Raw genomic sequence first — 23,767 nt, 5'->3', positions numbered from 1 at the left:
AACTGTGATTCAAGCCCTATTTAGTTCTTGTAAGGCCTCACATTAGCTGTTAGAGCTCCCATTAGAGAGATTATTTAACAAGAAAGCCTACTTCCATACCTACTGGCATCACCTTCCATCCTTCTTCCGATCCTTTCTTACAAGGTATCTGTAATTGAATAGTTACAAACTATACAATTTCATATATATTTCTTCCTTTAAGATCCAAGTCCTTTTCTACATTTACTTATACACCTTGTTTTTGCTTTTGGGTTTTTTTTTGTGGTTTTTGGGTCACATCCGGCAGTGCTCAGGGGTTATTCCTGGCTCCATGCTCAGAAATTCCTCCTGGCAGGCACGGGGGACCATATGGGACGCCGGGATTTGAACTGATGACCTTCTGCATGAAAGGCAAAAGACTTACCTTCATGCTATCACTCCGGCTCCTTGTTTTCTTTTTGTTTGTTTGTTTGTTTGTTTGGAGGGGTCACAGTCTCTCATAATTCTGGCTCTAACTCAGTAATCCATCCTGGTAATGCCCGAAATATCATAACATATTAGGGTAATAGGATATCTATCCTATAATAGGATCACATGATATGTGTCATATGATATATAACCTGTATCTTAGGAATCCTATGATTCTATGGAATTGTGTTTAGCCATTGAATGGAGGATTCAGAGGGTAAGGCTGGATCCTCTGGGCTCTTCATTTCAGAATGACTCCAGGAAGGCCTGCCTGGACCCTGTGGGCTGCCATGGTGCCAAGACATGGGCCTCATGGAAGGCAAAGGCGCTGTCGGTGGACTGCTGCTTCCCAAGTAAGACTCTCAAAAGCTGGAGCTTGGGGGGTTTCAGGTGTCTGTGTCTGCAACTTCCGTGGGAGTCCCCCGACCCGCGGGGGTGTGGAAATTAAAGTTGCTAGTTATTAGTGGGTTCACTCGAGCAGAACCGACCTGTAAAGAAGAACTAGAAAAATTAGTAACAGAAGCCTTCAAGACAACGCATGCTGTTCAAAAAGGAAAGTTTATTGTTGGGGGATCAGCTTTTAAGGGCTGAAACACGTCAGGGGTGTTACAAATTTTACACCAATCACAGTTACAAGCATTCATTAGCATAAACTGGGGCAGGTAATAGGGAGGGGCAAAAAGATAGACCTGAGCACGTTTTACTAAAAGGCATAAGATTCAAACAGAGTTCTTAATAATGTTTGCTAACACAAAGGCAAACTCTATATTTTTCTTTCTGGCTGGATATATTGGGCTGCTCTGAATTACTTTATTTTTGTCTATTTCCTTTGTTCTCAAGGCATGAGCCTTTTGGTCACGTGGGTGACCAGATTAGGAATTACTGAGGTGTCCTATGTCCCAGGTTTCATCAGCTAGGCTCCCCACAGTTCCCCCTTTCCTGTAAATAATAAAAGAAGAAGAGCAAGGTGGGTGGAGTAGCCTGTCTTAGGTCGTTTGGTGGGCTTCCAGTACTGGACATGGAAACAAGAGACCAAATTAAAAGTTTTTGCGCGCAAAATATTAGGAATGCCATGTTTGCACCCAGACACCGGCACCAAGCTATCCCCGTCATGGGCATCTCCACAGCCAGGAGCAGAGCAAGCAGGGGCGTTTAGCCAGATACTCAAAACTCCTTAAAGCTCAGAGGTATATCCAAGGCTTCAAGTTCTTCGGGGTGCATTTAGGAGAGCCACTGATATTGGACCTATACTGAACATTAGGGCAATCTCAGTAACCGGATTTTTAACAAACTTGTGAGGCGACAGAATGCCTTGGGGCCAAAGGAAAAATTAGCAAAAAGCCAATGAAAGGACCGAATTAGGTAGCAGCTTAGACAGCCAGGATGAGGTAGAGGACCAATTTTTATATCAGGACTCATCTTAATCCCTCTGTCTATTTCTATTCTCTAGACTGTCTTCCACAAGTTTAATGCTATTTTTAGCTAAGCCAAGTTTATTTTAAAAAGCAACATTTTTCTCTAAGGATGACACAAATTTCCCCCTCCCTCAAAAAAAGTCAAATTTAAACCACGGCAGTTTTTCTGCTCTAATACTGCTAGGGATTCAACAGTTAAGTAGTGTAAACTTTTTCTAAGTTTGTAAACATTTTTAACAACAGTTATAAGGCATTAACAGATTCTAGAGTATGAACCAATGAATAAATTTTTGTGCTTACACCAGTAACACCCAGGCCTCTCAATAAGGCTGGGGTGGAGGCAATGTTTGTTTTTATACTGCAGCAGGAGAGAGACAAGGTTATTTTTAAGAGGTAATAAGGCAATTTTTGATTTAACAGTTAATTTAGGCATTAAAACAACCAAAACACAGTAGTCCTAGGACTAAAGAAACAAATGTAAAACAATGGGGGAGATAAACCAGTGAAACAGGCAAAAAACGTTGAATTGGGGGCAATTATGAACTGAAAGGAGAAATCAACGACAAGAATTTGATTACAATTTTCAATAGGGGGAATCATATTGGGTACCAAGGGGCAAAGTTCAAGTCCCACCACTAGTTTTAAAGTTAAGCCACGTTGTTGAAGCTTCATACCGCATTGCAGAAGGTTGGTGTCATTGGTGAAGTAAGGCAGGTTAAGGCAGCAATTTAGGCCGGTGAGGTGGGTGAATAGCAGGTACCGAAGGCGTCTGGGCGGAGGCGTTGATCATGACAAGGATGAGCTGAGAAGAGGAGGGGGGTCCGGAGGACAGCATGGGCTGGAAGGGTGGGGAAGCAGGCAGAGTTCTGAAGAGCTCGTGGCGTGGGAGAGGTTGAGCTGACATTCACGGATGCCAGAAGATCGCCGGATGCCCAAGGTTTTTTGTAAGATCCAATTTTATGAGACACTGTAATCCAATTCGTGTTGGCAGTGGTTGCACAACTCCAAAATTTTCAAACAAAAATACTTGAGCGATTGCCGCACTTGGAATGAAGTGCGGTCACGGTGGTGGCCGGGACAAGCATAAAGGGGATAGTGAAAAAAAAAATTCTCTAAAGGTAGGCAGGTCGCAGCGGGGGGCGCTGGCTCTCTCGTCAAGGTGGTTGTCGCCAGTGTGTCCTGGGGAATGGGTGAACGGGCCAGGTCGTGGCAAAATTGATTGGGGGTGGCTCACTGTTCCTCAGCACCCATGGTGAGGGCACAAAGGGTTACTTAAGGATGGGTCAGGGGATGGGTGGGAGGGGAGTTGGCTATGTCTCCGGCACCATTGTAGAACTAAAAGTCAAAAGGGGAGGGGAAGGAACCAGGGGTGTTTTCATCGTCTTGCAAGGGAGATTCAAGAGGAGCACGGAGAGGGAGAGTTTTTGAGGTGCTGCGGCAAGGATTGTCAGCCAGAGGTGTCCTTGGGGAAGTGTCAGGAGCGGCACCTGAAAGGGAAACAGAAGAGTCCTCAGGGGCGTTACCCCTGGGAGGGTTATGGAGTTTGACCAGCCTATCAGGAAGCCAGCGCGTTTCAGAGGTGGTTGGGTTGTGAACACAGGCGTGACCTTTGCCCCATATGAGAACAGGGTGTGGGCCAAGCCATTGTCCTGTACGAACATCTTTCCAAAGCACTTGCTGAAAATTCTCACGAGTGGAGGGGTGCCAGAGTCGATCAGCCGCTGAACGGCCGCTGGAATCCAAGGAGAGAAAATTGAGCACGAAGAGTGCATGATTCAAAAGCAGGCGGTGTTTGCCTTTGCGAGAGTACAAATTCTCGCTTTCTGAAGTGAGTTTAAAAAGTGTATTTTTCAAAGTTTGATTAGCTCTTTCAACAATGCCCTGGCCTTGAGGGTTTAGGGGAATTCCTGTTTTAAGGGTGATACCAAATTTTTCACAAAAATCCTTGAATTTGGAACTAATATATCCTGGACCGTTATCAGTCTTAATGACCGTAGGGACAGGAACAATAGTAAAGCAATGTAAAAGATGAGCAATGACATCCTTGGTGGCTTCTCCTGTTTGGAGAGAGGCACAAATAAAACCACTATACGTATCTACTGTAACATGAATATACTTAAGATTGCCAAAGGCAGAATAATGAGTAACATCCATTTGCCAGAGTTCTCCAGGTGTAAGGCCACGAGGATTAACTCCGGTGTGAGGTTCAGGCAAGAGGGAAAGGCAAGCTTTACATGACTTAACAATTTCTCGAGCCTGTTCCCGGGTGACAAAATATTTTAACCTAAGCGTTTGCGCATTAAGGTGATGTAGCTTATGGGCTTGTTGCGCCAACTGTAAAGAGTCAGGCTGATTAAAGACAGGTAAAAGACGGGTAGCCTGGTTGACTGAGTCATTGCCCTCAGCCAAAGGGCCTGGGAGGCCAGTGTGAGCTCTAATGTGGGCAACAAAAAATGGATTGGTGCGCAGCAAAAGGAGTTCTTGAATTTTAGAAAAAAGAACAGTTGCAGGGGTGGAAGGTTTTATATAAGGAACTGTTTCTAACAGGGGAAGGGAGGCTGCAATATAGCAGCTATCAGTGTACAAGTTAAAGGGCTCTGGGACAACCTGAAAAACCCTGAGGACAGCAGCAAGTTCTACAAGCTGGGCCGAAGTGTACTGGGTGGGGACCTGGTGAATGATGCCATTGACCTTAAATGCGGCCATGGTGTTAGAACTGCCGTCTGTAAAGACTAGTGAGGCATTAGAAATAGGTTGAAATTTAGTAAGTTTAGGAAAAACTACTGGGTGAAGGCGCAAAAATTGAAGCAATTTATTAGGTGGATAGTGATTATCTAGAGTTCCTGAAAAACCTGTCACAAAAATAACCCAATCTTGTTGATTTTCCATAAGCCATTGCAATTCAGATTTCGTATAGGGAATAATCGCCTTGGTGGGTTGGCGGCCAAAAAGTTTCAGAGAGGCTGTGCAGCCTTGCATCAAAAGCCGCACCACTAGGTGGGGGTAGGTGGCTAAAACTTTATTGGGGGAGGAAGGCAAATGGATCCAGTAAAGTGGGGCCAACTGCCACAAAACAGCTGTGGGTGCAATGGCAGTAGGGCAAATAATGAGGAAAAGGGGGTGAGAGGGCTCATAATAAGTAATAAACTGGTTTTGAATGGCGGTGTTAACAATGGCAAGGGCTTTGGAAGCCTCAGGGGTAAGTTGGCGTGAGCTGGTGGGATTAGAATCGCCCTGAAGGATGTCAAAAAGTGGCTTCAGGTCACCCGTGGAGACCTGTAGGTAAGGTCTCAGCCATGTGATGTCACCTAAGAGGCGTTGGAAATCATTAAGGGTTTTTAGGTGGTGGGTACGAAGTTGTACTTTCTGGGTGCGAACCTGATTGGGAAGCAGTTCAAATCCAAGAAAAAGTTGGGGGGGGGTGAATTTGGACCTTGTCCTCAGAAATTTTAAATCCGCGATGTTGCAGAGGAAAAACGAGTTCTTTTGCAGTGTGTAGGACAAGTGAATCATCAGCACAAGCTAACAGAATATCATCCATAAAATGAATGATATAAACTGAGGGGTAAAGGATTCGAAATGGGTCTATAATGGATGCTACATATTTTTGACAGAGCGTAGGGCTGTTCGTCATCCCTTGGGGGAGGACCTTCCACTCGAATCTAGGGTTGGGGCCCACGCAATTAGTTAAAGGTATCGAAAAGGCAAAACGCTTACAGTCTTCGGGGTGCAGGGGGATGGAAAAAAAACAGTCTTTGAGATCCAAAACAATTTTATAGCTTCCTTTGGGTACAGCTGAGGGGCAAGGAAGTCCAGGCTGAGTAGCCCCCATAGGCACCATGGTTTTATTAATTTCTCTAAGATCATGTAAAAGTCTCCATTTGCCTGATTTTTTTCTAATAACAAAGATAGGGGTGTTCCACGGGGAGGTGGAAGATTCTATGTGGCCAGCATTAAGTTGCTCCTGCACAAGTTGCTGAGCCGCAGCCAATTTTTCTTTGGTTAGGGGCCACTGCCCAACCCAGACAGGTTTGTCATTAAGCCAAGTTATTTTATCTGCCGGGGGTGCAGGAGAGGCAGTGACCTCTACTGAAAATTTTGAGCAGGGGGCGAAAAGCCTAATCCAGCCCTATCTAATTTTTGTGAAAGGGTAATGGGTTGAGTGATACCTTGTAAATTTTTTCCCAGTCCTTTGGAGGGTGTGTAGCCCTGTTGTAACATTTGCTGTAATACAACAGGATTTTTACACTTTATAACATAAACACCCATTTGTTCCATAATGTCCCGACCCCAAAGATTAATGGGTAAGTCGGGAATAATGTAAGGACGGACGAGACCTGTGTCACCATCTTCGTCTTGCCAAACTAGTTTGTTGGCACTGACAAGAACTCTTTTGACGGAGCCAGTTATCCCTGAAACATTGTCAAAGGTAGAAGCAGTGGGCCACTCAGGAGGCCAGTCTAGGGGAGAAATGCACGTGGTGTCTGCACCTGTATCTAAGAGGCCTGTGAATTGTTTACCCGAGATGGTAAGGGTTAAAGGTGGGCGAATGCGGCACATGGCACGCACCCAAAAAATGTCAGAGGAGCCAGGGGAGGTAGACCCGCGACTGTGGGAGAGGGCGGGAAACTGCACATTCATAAGGAGAGGTAAGGCCTGAGCAATGCGCTGGCCAGGAACAATTTGAACTGGGTGGTAGGGGGCGACAGCCAATAGCATAATTTCTCCAGTGTAGTCATTGTCCACCAGAGAGGGTTGTACTATGAGGCCTTTCACTGTGGCAGAGGCTCTGCCAATAATCATAAAAAAGGTGTTTGGAGGTGGGGGTCCAAAAATACCTGTTGGAATAATCTGAACACCGTCCTCAGGGGTTAATAACTTTGGGGCTGCTGCACTGAGATCGAGGCCGGCACTCCCTGGGGAGGCCCTGACAAGAGAGGTTGCTGGGGGGGCAACATACCGTTTGGCACCAGCGGTTGGACCTCGGGAGCTGAAGTCTGAGAGAGCGCCGCAAACTGGGGCTGCTGTGAGAAGGCTGGCTGCGGTGGATTGTGCCGGCTGATCCCTGTGGCCGGCTGGAATGCAATGTGTTTCGGGGCCCGGGGCTGGCCCCGTGGCCCGTTTCCCTGTACCTGTGGTAGTGGATTCCCTTCTAAATCAATCACTGAGCGGCAAGCTGAAACCCAATGCCTGCCGCGGCGGCAGCGGGGACAAAGAGAAGGGCGGGGATTAGTGTTACCTGCTTGTAACACCGGTGTCTGCCGCTGAGGACAGCGGGAGGCAAAATGGCCCGGAGCACCACATTGAAAGCAGGTTTTTCCTTTGTTCTGGCCTTGAAAGGCAACAAGGACTTTGGCGATCTTATGAACAAAGGGGTCTGCCTCGCGGCAAAGATTTGTCATATCATGCAAGGACTTTCCTTTCAGGTTGTTCCTAAGGATACTTTTACAGGTATCATTAGCATTTTCAAAGGCTAATTGTTTCACTAGAGTACTATCAGCTTCTGTGGCGGTGACGCCCAGGACACGCTCCACAGCCTCTGAAAGGCGGGCAATGAAAGAATTGTATGGTTCGTCTGGGCCCTGCACTATCTGAGAGAGTGGGGCGGTAGAGGTACCAGCCCGGGGAAGGGACTTCCAAGCTCGTAGGGCAGCGAGAGCCGTGTTTGCAAGCAAGCTTCTAGGGAGTTTACACTGTTCTTTAAGAACGTGATATGGGGGTATTCCTGCTATGCGGGCATAAAGGTCATCATTTCCTGCAGCAATACCCTGACATCTTAATAGGAAATCAGCTTCCCAAGAAACATAAACATCATTTTTCAAAGCAGTTCTAACAATATCTCGCCACTCGGCTGGCAGAACAGCGCCGCCGCCACCGATGGATTCAAGGCAAGACAAGGTGTATGGAGCATGTAAGCCATAAGAGGTGACTGCAGTAAAAAGTTCTTTGAGGTCTTTTCTGTCGAGGGCCTTGTATTGCCACAGTTGCCGTCTGATAGGGACTTCAGGAATGTCAGGGGGTTCTGCTTGATCGGGACTATGGTCTAGGGAGCCATTGTCGGGCTGGGCTGGGTGTTGGGGGGCTCTGGCAGCTGGAATTGGAGCTGCTGAAGTGGCAGCAGCAGCAGCTGCGGCTGCTTCTTGCCTGGCCTGCGCCCTCGTGCGGGGTCTGCCAAGGGGTAAAGAGGGGAGTTCACCCTCCTCCTCCCAGTCCTCCCCGTCCGGGTCATGGACGGGGAACAAAAATTGTGGAGATGATGGATCTGTAGCTTGAAGCTGGGCAATTTGCTGTCTGAGCTGCCGAATCTCTATCAATAAAGGATTATCGGGTTCTGGAAGAGGCATTTTTATGGGTGCGGGTAAATCAAACAGGGGGGGCTGTGAGGGAAGAGAGGTTGCATTCCCATGGTAGGGATCAGTTTTATCCTGCAACTCACTTTCTTCCTCTGAGTCCTGCTTCTCCTCAGGGGGCTCTGAGGCTGCCGCTCGCAGAGAAGGATAAACAGTTTTCTGCATAAGAGAAGAAGGCTCCTCGGGGGGAGAAAGGGAATCAATATGCAAAAATGAGCTGGAGTGGGAACTGGGGTGTGAGCATTGTTTGGAGGCGTGCTCCAAATGCTCCTGGGCATCATTCACAATTTGCAAGCTCTTAGGGTCAAAAGCAGATTTTACTATGATGCTTTTGAGGAGATCCCAATATTGTTGTATAATCTCTTTCTCGGACTCACTGCCATGTGTGTTAAAATGATTAGTGAGTTCTGCCCCGACTAGATCCCAAGTACTGGAAACTATTTTTGGGCAAGTAATAGCAAGCCAAGGACAAATTTTATTAACAAACATTAAAAATTTCAACAAATCTTTCTCTTCAATTACTATATTTCTACTTCTAAGTACTTCTAGTATACCTTTAATAAATTTTGCTCCTTTGCTCAGACTGGTCCCCATTTTTACTCTGGGACTGTAATGGGGTGGCGGTTTTTCACCTAGGCATTAGACTACTAAATTACGTTGCTTTAATTTATTTTACCTGACGTAATTCAGCTCCGGACTTGTCGCACTCTGCCACCCGATCAGATTCTGTAACTCGAGCTCCCACGTGGGCGCCACTCTGCAACTTCCGTGGGAGTCCCCCGACCCGCGGGGGTGTGGAAATGAAAGTTGCTAGTTATTAGTGGGTTCACTCGAGCAGAACCGACCTGTAAAGAAGAACTAGAGAAATTAGTAACAGAAGCCTTCAAGACAACGCATGCTGTTCAAAAAAGAAAGTTTATTGTTGGGGGATCAGCTTTTAAGGGCTGAAACACGTCAAGGGTGTTACAAATTTTACACCAATCACAGTTACAAGCATTCATTAGCATAAACTGGGGCAGGTAATAGGGAGGGGCAAAAAGATAGACCTGAGCACGTTTTACTAAAAGGCATAAGATTCAAACAGAGTTCTTAATAATGTTTGCTAACACAAAGGCAAACTCTATATTTTTCTTTCTGGCTGGATATATTGGGCTGCTCTGAATTAATTTATTTTTGTCTATTTCCTTTGTTCTCAAGGCATGGGCCTTTTGGTCACGTGGGTGACCAGATTAGGAATTACTGAGGTGTCCTATGTCCCAGGTTTCATCAGCTAGGCTCCCAAAAGTGTCTTTGTCAGAGGAGTGTTGGGGCTGGAAAGACAGTTGGGCAGGAAAGATCTTCTCCTGGAAGGTGGCTGGCATGGAACCGAGTCCTGCCATGGATCCAACTGAAACCCTTGCTCCAGGAGACCTGGCAGCGCAGGGCCATGAGACTGCCCTTTGTGAGGTGGGCTGCAGCCCCTTCAGCCCAGAGGATCAGAACATCCTGGGATCCCATCTAGGGCTGCCTGTGGCTAGGGAGGCATCTTAGGAAATGTGAGGAGTGTCTCTGGGACCTTAGGAATGCATGGAGATGAAAGTAGAGGTAGTTTCTTTGGGGACCATTCCTAGAACTGGAATCCATTTCTTTCTGCCAAGGCATCCTAGGGCCTCTTTTCCCCTCCTCTGATCCCTCAGAGCATGACTGCCCTGCAGTATAAAGAGGTGAGGGTGCTCAACCTTGAGGGATGGCGCTTGAAGCTTGGCCCCAATGATGATGGCATAGCCCCCTCCCTGCCCTATGCCTATGGGAGAAGTTAGGGGAGTGTCCTGATACAGAGGGATGTCACAGTTCTCTTGGTTTGTTGAGTTCTGTTGCCCCTGAAGACGTGATGTTGCAGGCAGTTGGTGGCTGATGGTCAACGTACACGTTGGTAGCAGACTTGTGACTTTTTTTGGAGACTCAATACATCGCTGCTCCTACTTCATTTTCAACTTCTCCTCTTGTTCTTATTCTTGTTCTGTTTCTTGTTTATGTTGTTTTGTTGTTTTTGTTTTTGTTTTTGTTTTTTGGTTTTTGGGCCACACCCGGTAACACTCAGGGGTTACTCCTGGCTATGTGCTCAGAAGTTGCTCCTGGCTTGGGGGACCATATGGGAAAAGGGGGGATCGAACCGTGGTCGGTCCAAGGCTAGCGCAGGCAAGGCAAGCACGTTACTTTTAGCGCCACCGCCCGGCCCCTTGTTTATGTTGTTGTTGTTGTTCTTGTTGTTTTTCCTCTTCTTCTCCTTCTCCTTTTACTCCTCCTCCTCTTCTTCGTCTCACCTTCCTCTTCTTTTTGTCCTCCTCTGCCACCTCTTCCTCCTTCTTCTACTACTGTATCTTCGTCTTCTTCTTCTTCTTCTTCTTCTTCTTCTTCTTCTTCTTCTTCTTCTTCTACTACTACTACTACTACTACTACTAATACTAATACTGCTACTTCTTCAACAAAAACACAACACAAAAATTGCTTCCTCACACCTATATTCTTTGCAGCACTCTTTATCTTAGCAAGACTCTAGAAACAACCCATATGCCCATCAATAGATGAATCCCTTAGAAAAAAACTGGTACACATACAGAACGAAATATTATGCAGTCATCACTGGAGATGAAGTCATGAAATAGTCCTATATATGTATGTACATGGAATCTATTATGCTAAGTGAGTGTTCTTCTTCGACAAATACTTGAATTTAGAGCAGATTTTGCTGCTGAACTTCAACATAAGTGTAGTGATCTCTTAGCTGATGGTGAAGTAACTGTGATTCAAGCCCTATTTAGTTCTTGTAAGGCCTCATATTAGCTGTAAGAGCTCCCATTAGAGAGATTATTTAACAAGAAAGCCTATGTGCATACCTATTGGCATCACCTTGATCCTTCTTCTGATCCTTTCTTACAAGATATTTGTAATTGTATAGTTACAAACTATTCTATTTCATATATATTTCTTCCTTTATGATCCAAGTCCTTTTCTATATTTACGTATACACCTTGTTGTTGTTTTTTGTTTCTTTGTTTGTTTGGAGGGGTCACAGTCTCTCATAATTCTGGCTCTAACTCAGGAATCCATCCCGGTAATGCTCGAAATATCCTAACATATTAGGGTAATAGGATATCTATCCTACAATAGGATCATATGATATGTGTCATATGATATATAACCTGTATCTTAAGAATCCTATGATTCTATGGAATTGTGTTTAGCCGTTGAATGGAGGATTCAGTGGATAGGGATGGATCCTCTGGGCTCTTCAGTTCGGGATGACTCCAGGAAGGCCTGCCTGGACACTGTGGGCTGCCATGGTGCCAAGACATGGGCCTCATGGAAGGCAAAGGCGCTGTCGGTGGACTGCTGCTTACCAAGACAGACTTTCCAAACCTGGAGCTTGGGGGATTGCAGGTGTCTGTGTCTTTGTCAGAGGGGTGTCGGGGCTGGAAAGATAGTTGGGCAGGAGAGATCTTCTCCTGGAAGATGGCTGGCATGGAAGCGAGTCCTGCCATGGATCCAACTGAAACCCTTGCTCCAGGAGACCTGGCAGCGCAGGGCCATGAGACTGCCCTGTGTGAGGTGGGGTGCAGCCCCTTCAGCCCAGAGAATCAGAACCTCCTGGGATGCCATCTGGGGCTGCCTGTGGCCAGGGAGGCATCTCAGGAAATGTGAGGAGTGTCTCTGGGACCTTAGGAATGCATGGAGATGAAAGTAGAGGAAGTTTCTTTGGGGACCATACCTAGAACTGGAATCCATTTCTTTCTGCCAAGGCATCCTAGGTCCTCTTTTCCCCTCCTCTGATCCCTCAGAGCATGACTGCCCTGCAGTATAAAGAGGTGAGGGTTCTCAACCTTGAGGGATGGCGCTTGAAGCTTGGCCCCAATGATGATGGCATAGCCCCCTCCCAGCCCTATGCCTATGGGAGCGGGTAGGGGAGTGTCCTGATACAGAGGGATGTCACAGTTCTTTAGGTTTGTTGAGTTCTGTTGCCCCTGGAGACGTGATGTTGCAGGCAGTTGGTGGCTGATGGTCAACATACAAGTTGGTAGCAGACTTGTGACCTTTTCTGGAGACTCAATACATCGCTGCTCCTACTTCATTTTCAACTTCACCTCCTGTTCTTATTCTTGTTCTTTTTCTTGTTGATGTTGTTGCTGTTCTTCTTCATCTTCTTCCTCTTCTCTTCCTTCTCCTTTTCCTCCTCCTCCTCTTTTTCTTCTCCTCATCTTCCTCTTATTCTCCTCCTCCTCCACCTCTTCCTCCTTCTTCTTCTACTACTATATCTTCTTCTTCTTCTTCTTCTTCTTCTTCTTCTTCTTCTACTACTACTACTACTACTACTACTACTACTACTACTATTACTACTCTACTACTACTATTACTGTTACTTCTTCAACAAAAATGCAATACAAGAAACGCTTCCTCACACCTATATTCTTTGCAGCACTCTTTATCATAGAAAGACTCTAGAAACAACCCATATGCCCATCAACAGATGAATGCCTTAGGATACTCTGGTACATATACACAATGAAATATTATGCAGTCATCATTGGAGATGGAGTCATGAAATATTCCTATATATGTATGTAGATGGAATCTATTATGCTGATTGAGTGTTCTTCTTTGACAAATACTTGAATTTAGAGCAGATTTTGCTGCTGAACTTCAACGTAAGTGTAATGATCTCTTGGCTGATGGTGAAGTAACTGTGATTCAAGCCCTATTTAGTTCTTGTAAGGCCACACATTAGCTGTTAGAGCTCCCATTAGAGAGATTATTTAACAAGAAAGCCTACTTGCATACCTACTGGCATCACCTTCCATCCTTCTTCCGATCCTTTCTTACAAGGTATTTGTAATTGTATAGTTACAAACTATACAATTTTATATATATTTCTTCCTTTATGATCCAAGTCCTTTTCTACATTTACTTATACACCTTGTTTTTTGTTTGTTTGTTTGTTTGGAGGGATCACAGTCTCTCATATTTCTGGCTCTAACTCAGGAATCCATCCCGGTAGTGCCCTAATTATCCTAACATATTAGGGTAATAGGATATCTATCCTATAATTGTATCGTATGATATGTGTCATATGATATATGATCTATATCTTAGGAATCCTATGATTCTATGGAATTGTGTTTAGCCATTGAATGGAGGATTCAGTGGGTAAGGCTGGATCCTCTGGGCTCTTCATTTCAGAATGACTCCAGGAAGGCCTGCCTGGACCCTGTGGGCTGCCATGGTGCCAAGACATGGGCCTCATGGAAGGCAAAGGCGCTGTCGGTGGACTGCTGCTTACCAAGACAGACTTTCCAAACCTGGAGCTTGGGGGGTTGCAGGTGTCTGTGTCTTTGTCAGAGGGGTGGTGGGGCTGGAAAGACAGTTGGGCAGAAAAGATCTTCTCCTGGAAGGTGGCTGGCATGGAAGCGAGTCCTGCCATGAATCCAACTAAAACCCTTGCTCCAGGAGACCTGGCAGCGCAGGGTCATGAGAAACCCCTGTGTGTGGTGGGGTGCAGCCCCTCTAAGCCCATAGACCAGCACCTCCTGGGATGCCATCTGGGGCTGCCTGTGGCCAGGGAGGCATCTCAGGAAATGTGATGTGTGTCTCTGGGACCCCAGGAATGGCATGGAGCTGAAAGTAGAGGAAGTATCTTAGAGGTCCTTACCTAGAACTGGAATTTATTTCTTTTTGCCATGGCATACTAGGGGCTATTTTCTCCACCTCTGATCCCTCAGAGCATGATTTCCCTGCAGTATAAAGAGGTGAGGGTGCTCATCCTTTAGGGATGGCACTTGAAGCTTGGTCCCAATGATGATGGCATAGCCCCCCTCCCTTCCCTATGCCTATCAGAGCGAGTAGGGGAGTGTCCTGATACAGAGGGATGTCACAGTTCTTTTGGTTTGTTGGGTTCTGTTTCCCTGGAGATGTGATGTTGCAGGCAGTTAGTGGCTGATGGGCAATTTACAAGCTGGTAGCAGTCTTGTGACCTTTTCTGGAGACTCAGTACATCGCTGCTCCTCCTCCTTTTTCATGTTCTCCTCCTCTTGTTCTTGTTTTTTTTCTTGTTGTTGTTTTTGTAATTCTTTTCCTCTTCTCCTCTTCCTCCACTTCCTCATCCTCTTCTTCATCTCCTCCTCTTCCTCCTCTTCTTCTCCTCTCTTTCTACTCCTTCTTCTACTACTATAATTTCTTCATCATGTTCTTCTTGTTATTCTTTGTCGTATTCTTTTTCTTCTTCTTCTTCTTCTTCTTCTTCTTCTTCTTCTTCTTCTTCTTCTTCTTCTTCTTCTTCTTCTACTACTACTACTACTACTACTACTATTTATACAAAAAGACAAGAAAATATTCGCTTTTTCACACCTATATTCTTTCCAGCACTCTTTATTATAGCAAGACTCTAGAAACAACCAATATGCCTATCAACAGATGAATGCCTAAGGAAACTGTGGTACATATACACAAAGGAATATTATGCAGCCATCAGGAGAGATGAAGTCATGAAATTTTCCTATATATGTATGTACATGGAATCTATTATGATGAGTAAGTCTTCTTCGACAAATACTTGAATTTAGAGCAAATATTGCTGCTGCACTTCAATATGAGTATAGTGTTCTCTTAGCTGATGGTGAATTAACTGTGATTCAACACTATTTACTTCTTCTAAGGTCTCATATTAGATGTAAGAGCTCCCATTAGAGATATTATTTAACAAGAAAGCTTACTTGCGTACCTACTGGCATCACCTTCCATTCTTCTTCTGACCCTTTCTCATATTTGTAATGGTATAGTTACAAACTATACAATTTACATATTTCTTGCTTCCTTTAAGATCCAAGTCCTTTTCTGCATTTACATATGCCCCATGTTTGTTTTTGTTTGTTTAGGGGGGTCACAGTCTCTCATAACTCTGGCCATAACTCAGGAATCCATCCTGATAATGCTCTAATAATCCAAATATATTAGGATAATAGGATATATATCCTATAATAGGATCATATGATATGTGTCATATGAAATATGATCCATATGAAATATGATCTATATCTTAGGATTTCCTATGATTCTATGGAATTGTGTTTAGCCATTGAATGGAGGATTCTGTGGGTAAGCTTGAATCCTCTGGGCTCTTTAGTTCAGAATGACTCCAGGACGCCCTGCATGGATCCTGTGGGCTGCCGTGCTCCCAAGACATGGACCTCATGGAAGGCAAAGGTGCTGCCGTTGAACTGTTGCTTACCAAGACAGACTTTCCAAAGCTTAAGCTTGGGGTTTGCATGTCTGTTTCTGTTTTAGAGGGGTGGTGGGGCTGGAAAAACAGTTGGGCAGGAAAGATCTTCTCCTGATGGTGGCTGGCGTAGAAGCAAGTCCTGCCATTATCCAACTGAATTCCCTTGGCTCCAGGAGACCTGACAAAGCAGGGCCATAAGAAAGCCCTGTGTGGAGTGGGGTGCAGCCTCTCAAACCCAGAGTAAGGTTATGAGACAGAGACCACAGCCTCCTACGCTCCCATCTAGAGTTGCCTGTGCCAGAGAGGCATCTCAGGTAATGAGAGGACTGTCTCTGGGACCTCAGGAATGGCGTGGAGCTGAAAGTAAAGGAAGTTTTTTGGGGGATCATCCCCAGAATTGGAATCCTTTTCTTCCGCCAAGGAATCCTAGGGCCTCTTTTCCCCAACTGTGATCCCTCAAAGCATGACTGCCCTGCAGAATAAAGAGGTGAGGGTGCTCGCCCTTGAGGGATGGCACATGAAGCTTGGTCACAATGATGATGGCATAGCCCTGCCCTATGCCTATGGGAGCAGGTAGGGGAGTGTCCTGATACAGAAGGATGTCACAGTTCTTTCGGTTTGTTGGGTTCTGTTGCCCCTGGAGACATGATGTTGCAGGCAGTTGGTGGCTGATGGGCAACTTACAAGCTGGTAGAGACATGTGACCTTTTATGGAGACTCAATACATCGCTGCTCCTACTTCATTTTCAACTTCTCCTCTTGTTCTTATTCTCGTTCTATTCCTTGTTGATGTTGTTGCTGTTGTTATTCATCTTCTTCCTCTTCACCTCCTCCTTTGACTCCTCCTCCTCTTCTTCTTCTCCTCATTTTCCTCTTCTTATTCTCCTCCTCCATCTCTTCTACTACTATATATTCTTCTAATTCTTCTTCTTCTTCTTCTTCTTCTTCTTCTTCTTCTTCTTCTACTACTACTACTACTACTACTACTACTACTACTACTATGGCTACTACTACTACTGCTACTTATACAACAAAAATACAATAAAAAATTGCTTCCTCACATCTATATTCTTTGCAGCACTCTTTATCATAGCAAAACTCTAGAAACAACCCATATGCCCATCAACAGATGAATGCCTTAGGATACTCTGGTACATATACACAACGGAATATTATGCAGTCATCATTGGAGATGGAGTCATGAAATATTCCTATATATGTATGTAGATGGAATCTATTATGCTGAGTGAGTGTTCTTCTTTGACAAATACTTGAATTTAGAGCAGATTTTGCTGCTGAACTTCAACATAAAGGTAGTGATCTCTTAGCTGATGGTGAAGTAACTGTGATTCAAGCCCTATTTAGTTCTTGTAAGGCCTCGCATTAGCTGTTAGAGCTCCCATTAGAGAGATTATTTAACAAGAATGCCTACTTGCATACCTACAGGCATCACCTTCCTTCCTTCTTCCGATCCTTTCTTACAAGGTATTTGTAATTGTATAGTTACAAACTATACAATTTTATATATATTTCTTCCTTTAAGATCTAAGTCCTTTTCTACATTTACTTATACACCTTGTTGTTCGTTTTTTTTTTTGTTTGTTTGTTTGTTAGTTTGTTTGGAGGGGTCACAGTCTCTCATACTTCTGGCTCTAACTCAGGAATCCATCCAGGTAATGCCCTAATTATCATTACATATTAGGGTAATAGGATATCTATCCTAAAATAGGATCATATGATATGTGTCATATGATATATGATCTATATCTTAGGAATTCTATGATTCTATGGAATTGTGTTTAGCCATTGAATGGAGGATTCAGTGGGTAAGGTTGGATCCTCTGGGCTCTTCAGTTCGAATGACTCCAGGAAGGCCTGCCTGGACCATGTGGGCTGCCATGGTGCTAAGACATGGGCCTCATGGTAGGCAAAGGTGCTGTCGGTGGACTGCTGCTTACCAAGACAGACTTTCCAAACCTGGAGCTTGGGGGGTTGCAGGTGTCTGTGTCTTTGTCGGAGGGGTGGTGGGGCTAGAAAGAGAGTTGGGCAGGAAAGCTCTTCTCCTGGAAGGTGGCTGGCGTGGAAACGAGTCCTGCCATGGATCCAACTGAAACCCTTGCTCCAGGAGACCTGGCAGCACAGGGCCATGAGACTGCCCTGTGTAAGGTGGGCTGCAGCCCCTTCATCCCAGAGGATCAGAACCTCCTGGGATCCCATCTAGGGCTGCCTGTGGCCAGGGAGGTATCTCAGGAAATGTGAGGAGTGTCTCTGGGACCTTAGAAATGGCATGGAGCTGAAAGTAGAGGAAGTTTCTTTGGGGACCTTACCTAGAACTGGAATTCATTTCTTTCTGCCAAGGCATCCTAGGGCCTCTTTTCCCCACCTCTGATCTCTCAGAGCATGACTGCCCTGCAGTATAAAGAGGTGAGGGTGCTCATCCTTGAGGGATGGCGCCTGAAGCTTGGTCCCAATTATGATGGCATAGCCCCCTCCCTGCCCTATGCCTATGGGAGCAGGTAGGGGAGTGTCCTGATACAGAGGGATGTCACAGTTCTTTTGGTTTGTTGGGTTCTGTTGCCCCTGGAGACGTGATGTTGCAGGCAGTTGGTGGCTGATGGTCAATGTACAAGCTTGTAGCAGTCTTTTGACCTTTTCTGGTGATTCAGTACATCGCTGCTCCTCCTTCTTTCTCATCTTCTCCTCCTCTTGTTCTTGTTCTTTTTCTTGTTGTTGTTGTTTGTTGTTTTCTTCTTCTTCTTTCTCTTCTCTTCCTCTTCCTCTTCCTCTTCTTCTTCATCTCCTCTTCTTCCTCCACCTCTTCTCCTCTCTTCCTACTCCTCCTTCTACTACTATATCTTCTTCATCATTTTCTTCTTATTATTATTCTCGTCTTCTTCTTCTTCTTCTTCTTCTTCTTCTTCTTCTTCTTCTTCTTCTTCTTCTTCTAATACTACTACTACTTCTGCTACTACTACTGCTACTACTGCTACTACTACTAATATTTATACAAAAATACAATACAAAAATCGCTTCCTCACACCTATATTCTTTGCAGCACTCTTTATCATAGCAAGACTCTAGAAACAACCCATATGCCCATCAACAGATGAATGCCTAAGAAAACTCTGGTACATATACACAATGGAATATTATGCAATCATCATTGGAGATGAAGTCATGAAATTTTCATATATATATATATATATATATATATGTACTTGGAATCTATTATGCTGAGTGAGTGTTCTTCTTCGACAAATACTTGAATTTAGTGCAGATATTTCTGCTGCACTTCAACATAAGTGTAGTGATCTCTTAGCTGATGGTGAAGTAACTGTGATTCAAGCCCTATTTAGTTCTTGTTAGGCTCCCATTAGAGAGATTATTTAAGAAGAAACCTATTTGCATACCTCCTGGCATCACCTTCCTTTCTTTTTCCGATCCTTTCTTTTTCTTTTTTATAAATATTTATTGAACATGAAGTAACTTCCATACAAGTTTTGTCTTTTTTTTATAATTATCTTTATTTAAACACCATGATTACAAACATGATTATAGTTGTATGATTACAGTCATGTAAAGAACACCCCCTTCACCAGTGCAACATTCCCACCACCAATTTCCCAGATCTCCCTCCTCCCCACCCCCCTACACCTGTACTCGAGACAGGCTTTTTACTTCCCTCATTCATTCACATTGTTATGATAGTTTTCAGTGTAGTCATCTCTCCAACTGCACTCATCACTCTGTGTGATGAGCTTCATGTCATGAGCTACACCTACTAGCCCTCATCTCTCTTGTCTCTGAGATACTGTTAAAAATGTCTTTCATTTTTCTTAAATCCCATAGATGAGTGAAACCATTCTGCATCTTTCTCTCTCTCTCTGACTTACTTCACTCAGCATAATAGATTCCATGTACATCCATGTATAGGAAAATTTCATGACTTCATCTCTCCTGATGGCTGCATAGTATTCCATTGTGTATATGTACCACAGTTTCTTTAGCCACTCATCTGTTGAAGGGCATCTTGGTTGTTTCCAGTGTCTGGCTATTGTAAGTAGCGCTGCAATGAATATAGGAGTAAGAAAGGGATTTTTGTATTGTATTTTTGTGTTCCTCAGGTATATTCCTAGGAGTGGTATAGCTGGATCGTATGGAAGCTCAATTTCCAGTTTGTGAAGGAATCTCCATGTCACTTTCCATAAAGGTTGTACTAGACGACATTCCCACCAGCAGTGAAAAAGAGTTTCTTTCTCTCCACATCCCCACCAGCACTGCTTGTTTTCCTTTTTTGTGATGTGTGCCAATCTCAGTGGTGTGAGGTGATACCTCATAGTAGTTTTAATTTGCATCTCCCTGACGATTAGTGATGTTGAGCATCTTTTCATGTGCCTTTTAGCCATTTGCCTTTCTTCTTTTACAAAGTGTCTGTTCATTTCTTCTCCCCATTTTATTTTTTAAATTTTTTTATTTTTAATTATGAGAACAAGCATGCAAATAAAGAGGACAAGGTAAAATTACAGTGGAAGGACAATCACCCATAATATAATTCTCAGAAGTCCCCTTGCTGAAATCTTAACTTTGAAATTTCAGCCAAGGAACTTCTCCCCATTTTTTGATGGGGTTAGTTGTTTTTTTCTTGTATAGTTCTGTCAGTACCTTGTAAATTTTGGATATTAGCCCTTTATCTGATGAGTATTGGGTGAATAATTTCTCCCACTCAGTGGGTGGCCTTTGTATTCTGGGCACTATTTCCTTTGAGATGCAGAAGCTTCTCAGCTTAATATAGTCCCATCTGTTTATCTCTGCTTCCACTTGTCTGGAAAGTGCTGTCTCCTCCCTAAAGATGTCTTTAGTCTCAATGTCCTGGAGTGTTTCACCTACATGTTGTTCTATATACCTTATAGTTTCACTTCTGATATAAAGGTCTTTAATCCACTTGGATTTAACCTTTGTACATTGTGTTAGCTGGGGGTCTGAGTTCGCTTTTTTGCAAGTGGCTAACCAGTTGTGCCAACACCACTTGTTGAATAGGCTTTCCTTGCTCCCTTTAGGATTTCTTGCTCCTTTATCAAAAACTAGGTGGTTATATGTCTGAGGAACCTTCTCTGAGTACTTAAGTCTATTCCACTGATCTGAGGGTCTGTCTTTATTCCAGTACCATACTGTTTTTATAACTATTGCTTTGTAATACAGCTTAAAATTGGGGAAAGTAATGCCTCCCATATTCCTTTTCCTAAGGAGTTCTTTAGCTATTCGAGGTTGTTTATTGTTCCAGATGAATTTCAGAAGTATTTGATCCACTTCTTTGAAGAATGTCATGGGTATCTTCAGAGGAATCGCGCATTAAATCTGTACAATTCTTTTGGAAGTATTGCCATTTTAATGATGTTGATACTGCCAATCCATGAGCAAGGTATGTGTTTCCATTTCCGCGTGTCCTCTCTTATTTCTTGGAGCAGTGTTTTGTAGTTTTCTTTGTATAGATCCTTCACATCTTTAGTCAGGTTGACTCCAAGATATTTGAGTTTGTGTGGCACTAATGTGAATGGGATTGTTCTCTTAATGTCCATTTCTTCCCTATCATTATTAGTGTATAAAAAGGCCATTGATTTTTTGTGTTAATTTTGTATCCTGCCACTTTGCTATATGAATTTATTATTTTTAGAAGCTTTTTGGTAGTCTTTAGGGTTTTCTAAGTAGAGTATCATGTCATCTGCAAACAGTGAGAGCTTGACTTCTTCCTTTTCTATCTGGATTCCCTTGATATATTTTTCTTGCCTAATCGCTATAGCAAGTACTTCCAGTACTATGTTGAATAGGAGTGGTGAGAGAGGACAGCCTTGTCTTGTACCAGAATTTAGAGGGAAGGATTTTAGTTTATCTCCATTGAGGATAATATTTGCCACTGGCTTCTGGTAGATGGCTTTGACTATATTGAGAAAGGTTCCTTTTATTCCTATCTTGCTGAGAGTTTTCACCAAGAATGGGTGTTGAACCTTATCAAATGCTTTTTCTGTGTCTATTGATATGACCATGTGATTTTTATTTTTTTGTTGTTTATGTTGTGTATTATATTGATAGAGTTACGGATGTTAAACCAGCCTTGCATTCCTGGGATAAAACCTACTTGATCAAAGAGAATGATATTTTTTGTTTTGTTTTGTTTTTGGGCCACACATGCAGTGCTCAGGGGTCACTCCTGGCTGTCTGCTCAGAAATAGCTACTGGCAGGCATGGGGGACCATATGGGACACCGGGATTCGAACCAACCACCTTTGGTCCTGGATCGGCTGCTTGCAAGGCAAACACCACTGTGCTATCTCTCCGTGCCCGTGAATGATCTTCTTGATGAGGCACTGGATCCTGTTCGCCAGGATTTTGTTGAGGATCTTTGCATCTGTGTTCATCAGGGATATTGGTCTGTAATTTTCTTTTTTGGCAGCATCTCTATCAGGTTTTGGTATTAAGGTGATGTTGGCTTCATAAAAGCTATTTGGAAGTGTTCCTGTTTTTTCTATTTCATAAAAGAGCCTGGCCAGGATTGGTAGTAGTTCCTCTTGAAAGGTTTGAAAGAATTCATTCGTGAATCCATCAGGGCCTGGGCTTTTGTTTTAGGGCAAATTTTTGATTACAGTTTTAATTTCCTCAATAGTGATGGGGGTGTTTAGATATGCTACATCTTCTTTATTCAACCGTGGAAGGTTATATGAGTACAAAAATTTATCCATTTCGTCCAGGTTCTCATATTTAGTGGCATAGAGTTTCTCAAAGTATTCTCTGAATACCCTTTGAATCTCTGCAGTATCTGTTGTGATCTCCCCTTTTCATTTCTAATACACGTTATAAAGTTTCTCTCTCTCTTTTGCTTTGTGAGTTTTGCCAATGGTCTATCAATCTTCTTTATTTTTTCAAAGAACCAACTTCTGCTTTTGTTGATTTTTCGGATTGTTTTTTGGGTTTCCACTTCGTTGATTTCTGCTCTTAGCTTTGTTATTTCCTTCTGTCTCCCTATTTTTGGGTCCTTTTGTTGAGCACTTTCTAGTTCTATTAGCTGTGTCATTAAGCTACTCAGGTAAGCTCCTTTTTCCTTCCTGATGTGTGCTTGCAAAGCTATGAATTTTCCTCTCAGTACTGCTTTTGCTGTGTCCCATAAGTTCTGATAGTTTGTGTCTTTATTGTCATTTGTTTCCAGGAACCTTTTGATTTCCTCCTTGATTTCATCTCGGACCCACTGGTTATTCAGTATGAGGCTGTTTAACTTCCAGGTGTTAAATTTTTTATTTTGTGTCCCTTTGTAGTTCACATCTAACTTCAGAGCCTTGTGGTCAGCAAAGGTAGCCTGCAAAATGTCTATCTTTTTTATTTTATGGAGGTATGGTTTATGTGCCAGCACGTAATCTATCCTGAAGAATGACCCATGTACATTGGAAAAGAATGTGTATCCAGGTTTCTGAAGATGGAGTGCCATATATATACTAGGCCTCTTTCTTCCATTTCTCTTTTCAGGTCTAGTATATTTTTGTTGGGTTTCCATTTTGTTGACCTATCAAGTGTTGACAAGCCTCTGTTGAGGTCTCCCACAATTATTGTGTTATTATTGATATCCTTCAGATTTGTCAACAATTGTATTAAATACTTTGCTGGTCCCTCATTGGGTGCGTATATGTTTAGGAGAGTGATTACTTCTTGCTGTACAAATCCCTTGCTAGTACATAATATCCATCTTTGTTCCTTACAACTTTTCTGAGTATAAAGTTTGTGTCATCTGATATTAGTATGGCCACCCCCGCTTTTTAAAGGGTGTTGTTTGCTTGAATGATTTTCCTCCAGCCTTTGATTTTGAGTCTATGTTTATTCTGACTATTCAGGTGTGTTTCCTGTAGACAGCAGAAGGTTGGCTTCAGTTTTTTGATCCATTTCGCCACTCTGTGCCACTTAACGGGTGCACTTAGTCCATCGACATTGAGAGAAATAATTGTCATAGGATTTATTGCCATCTTTGTGTAGAAGTTTGGTGTGTTTTTTGTTCTGTCTTGTTTTTAGAATATATCTTTCAGTTGTTTTTTGTTTGTTTTTTTTGTTTTGTTTTTTTTTTTGGCCAGTCGAGAGGTTTATTGAGGGGAGATCAGGGTTTTTATGCCCTGCTTCAGTGGGAGGAGTAGTAACATAGGATTGAAACATAAACCAATCAGATTTGTACAAGTACAACAATTTTAACCAATGGGAGCATAAACACATTTTGATGGCGGGAAGGATAAAGAGGAACCTGGCAGGATGGGGGGAGGGGAAGCAAATTCTTA

This window comes from Suncus etruscus, chromosome 20 (genome assembly GCF_024139225.1).
Source record: "Suncus etruscus isolate mSunEtr1 chromosome 20, mSunEtr1.pri.cur, whole genome shotgun sequence".
Taxonomy (NCBI): Eukaryota; Metazoa; Chordata; class Mammalia; order Eulipotyphla; family Soricidae; genus Suncus; species Suncus etruscus.
This window is presented reverse-complemented; position numbering follows the sequence as displayed.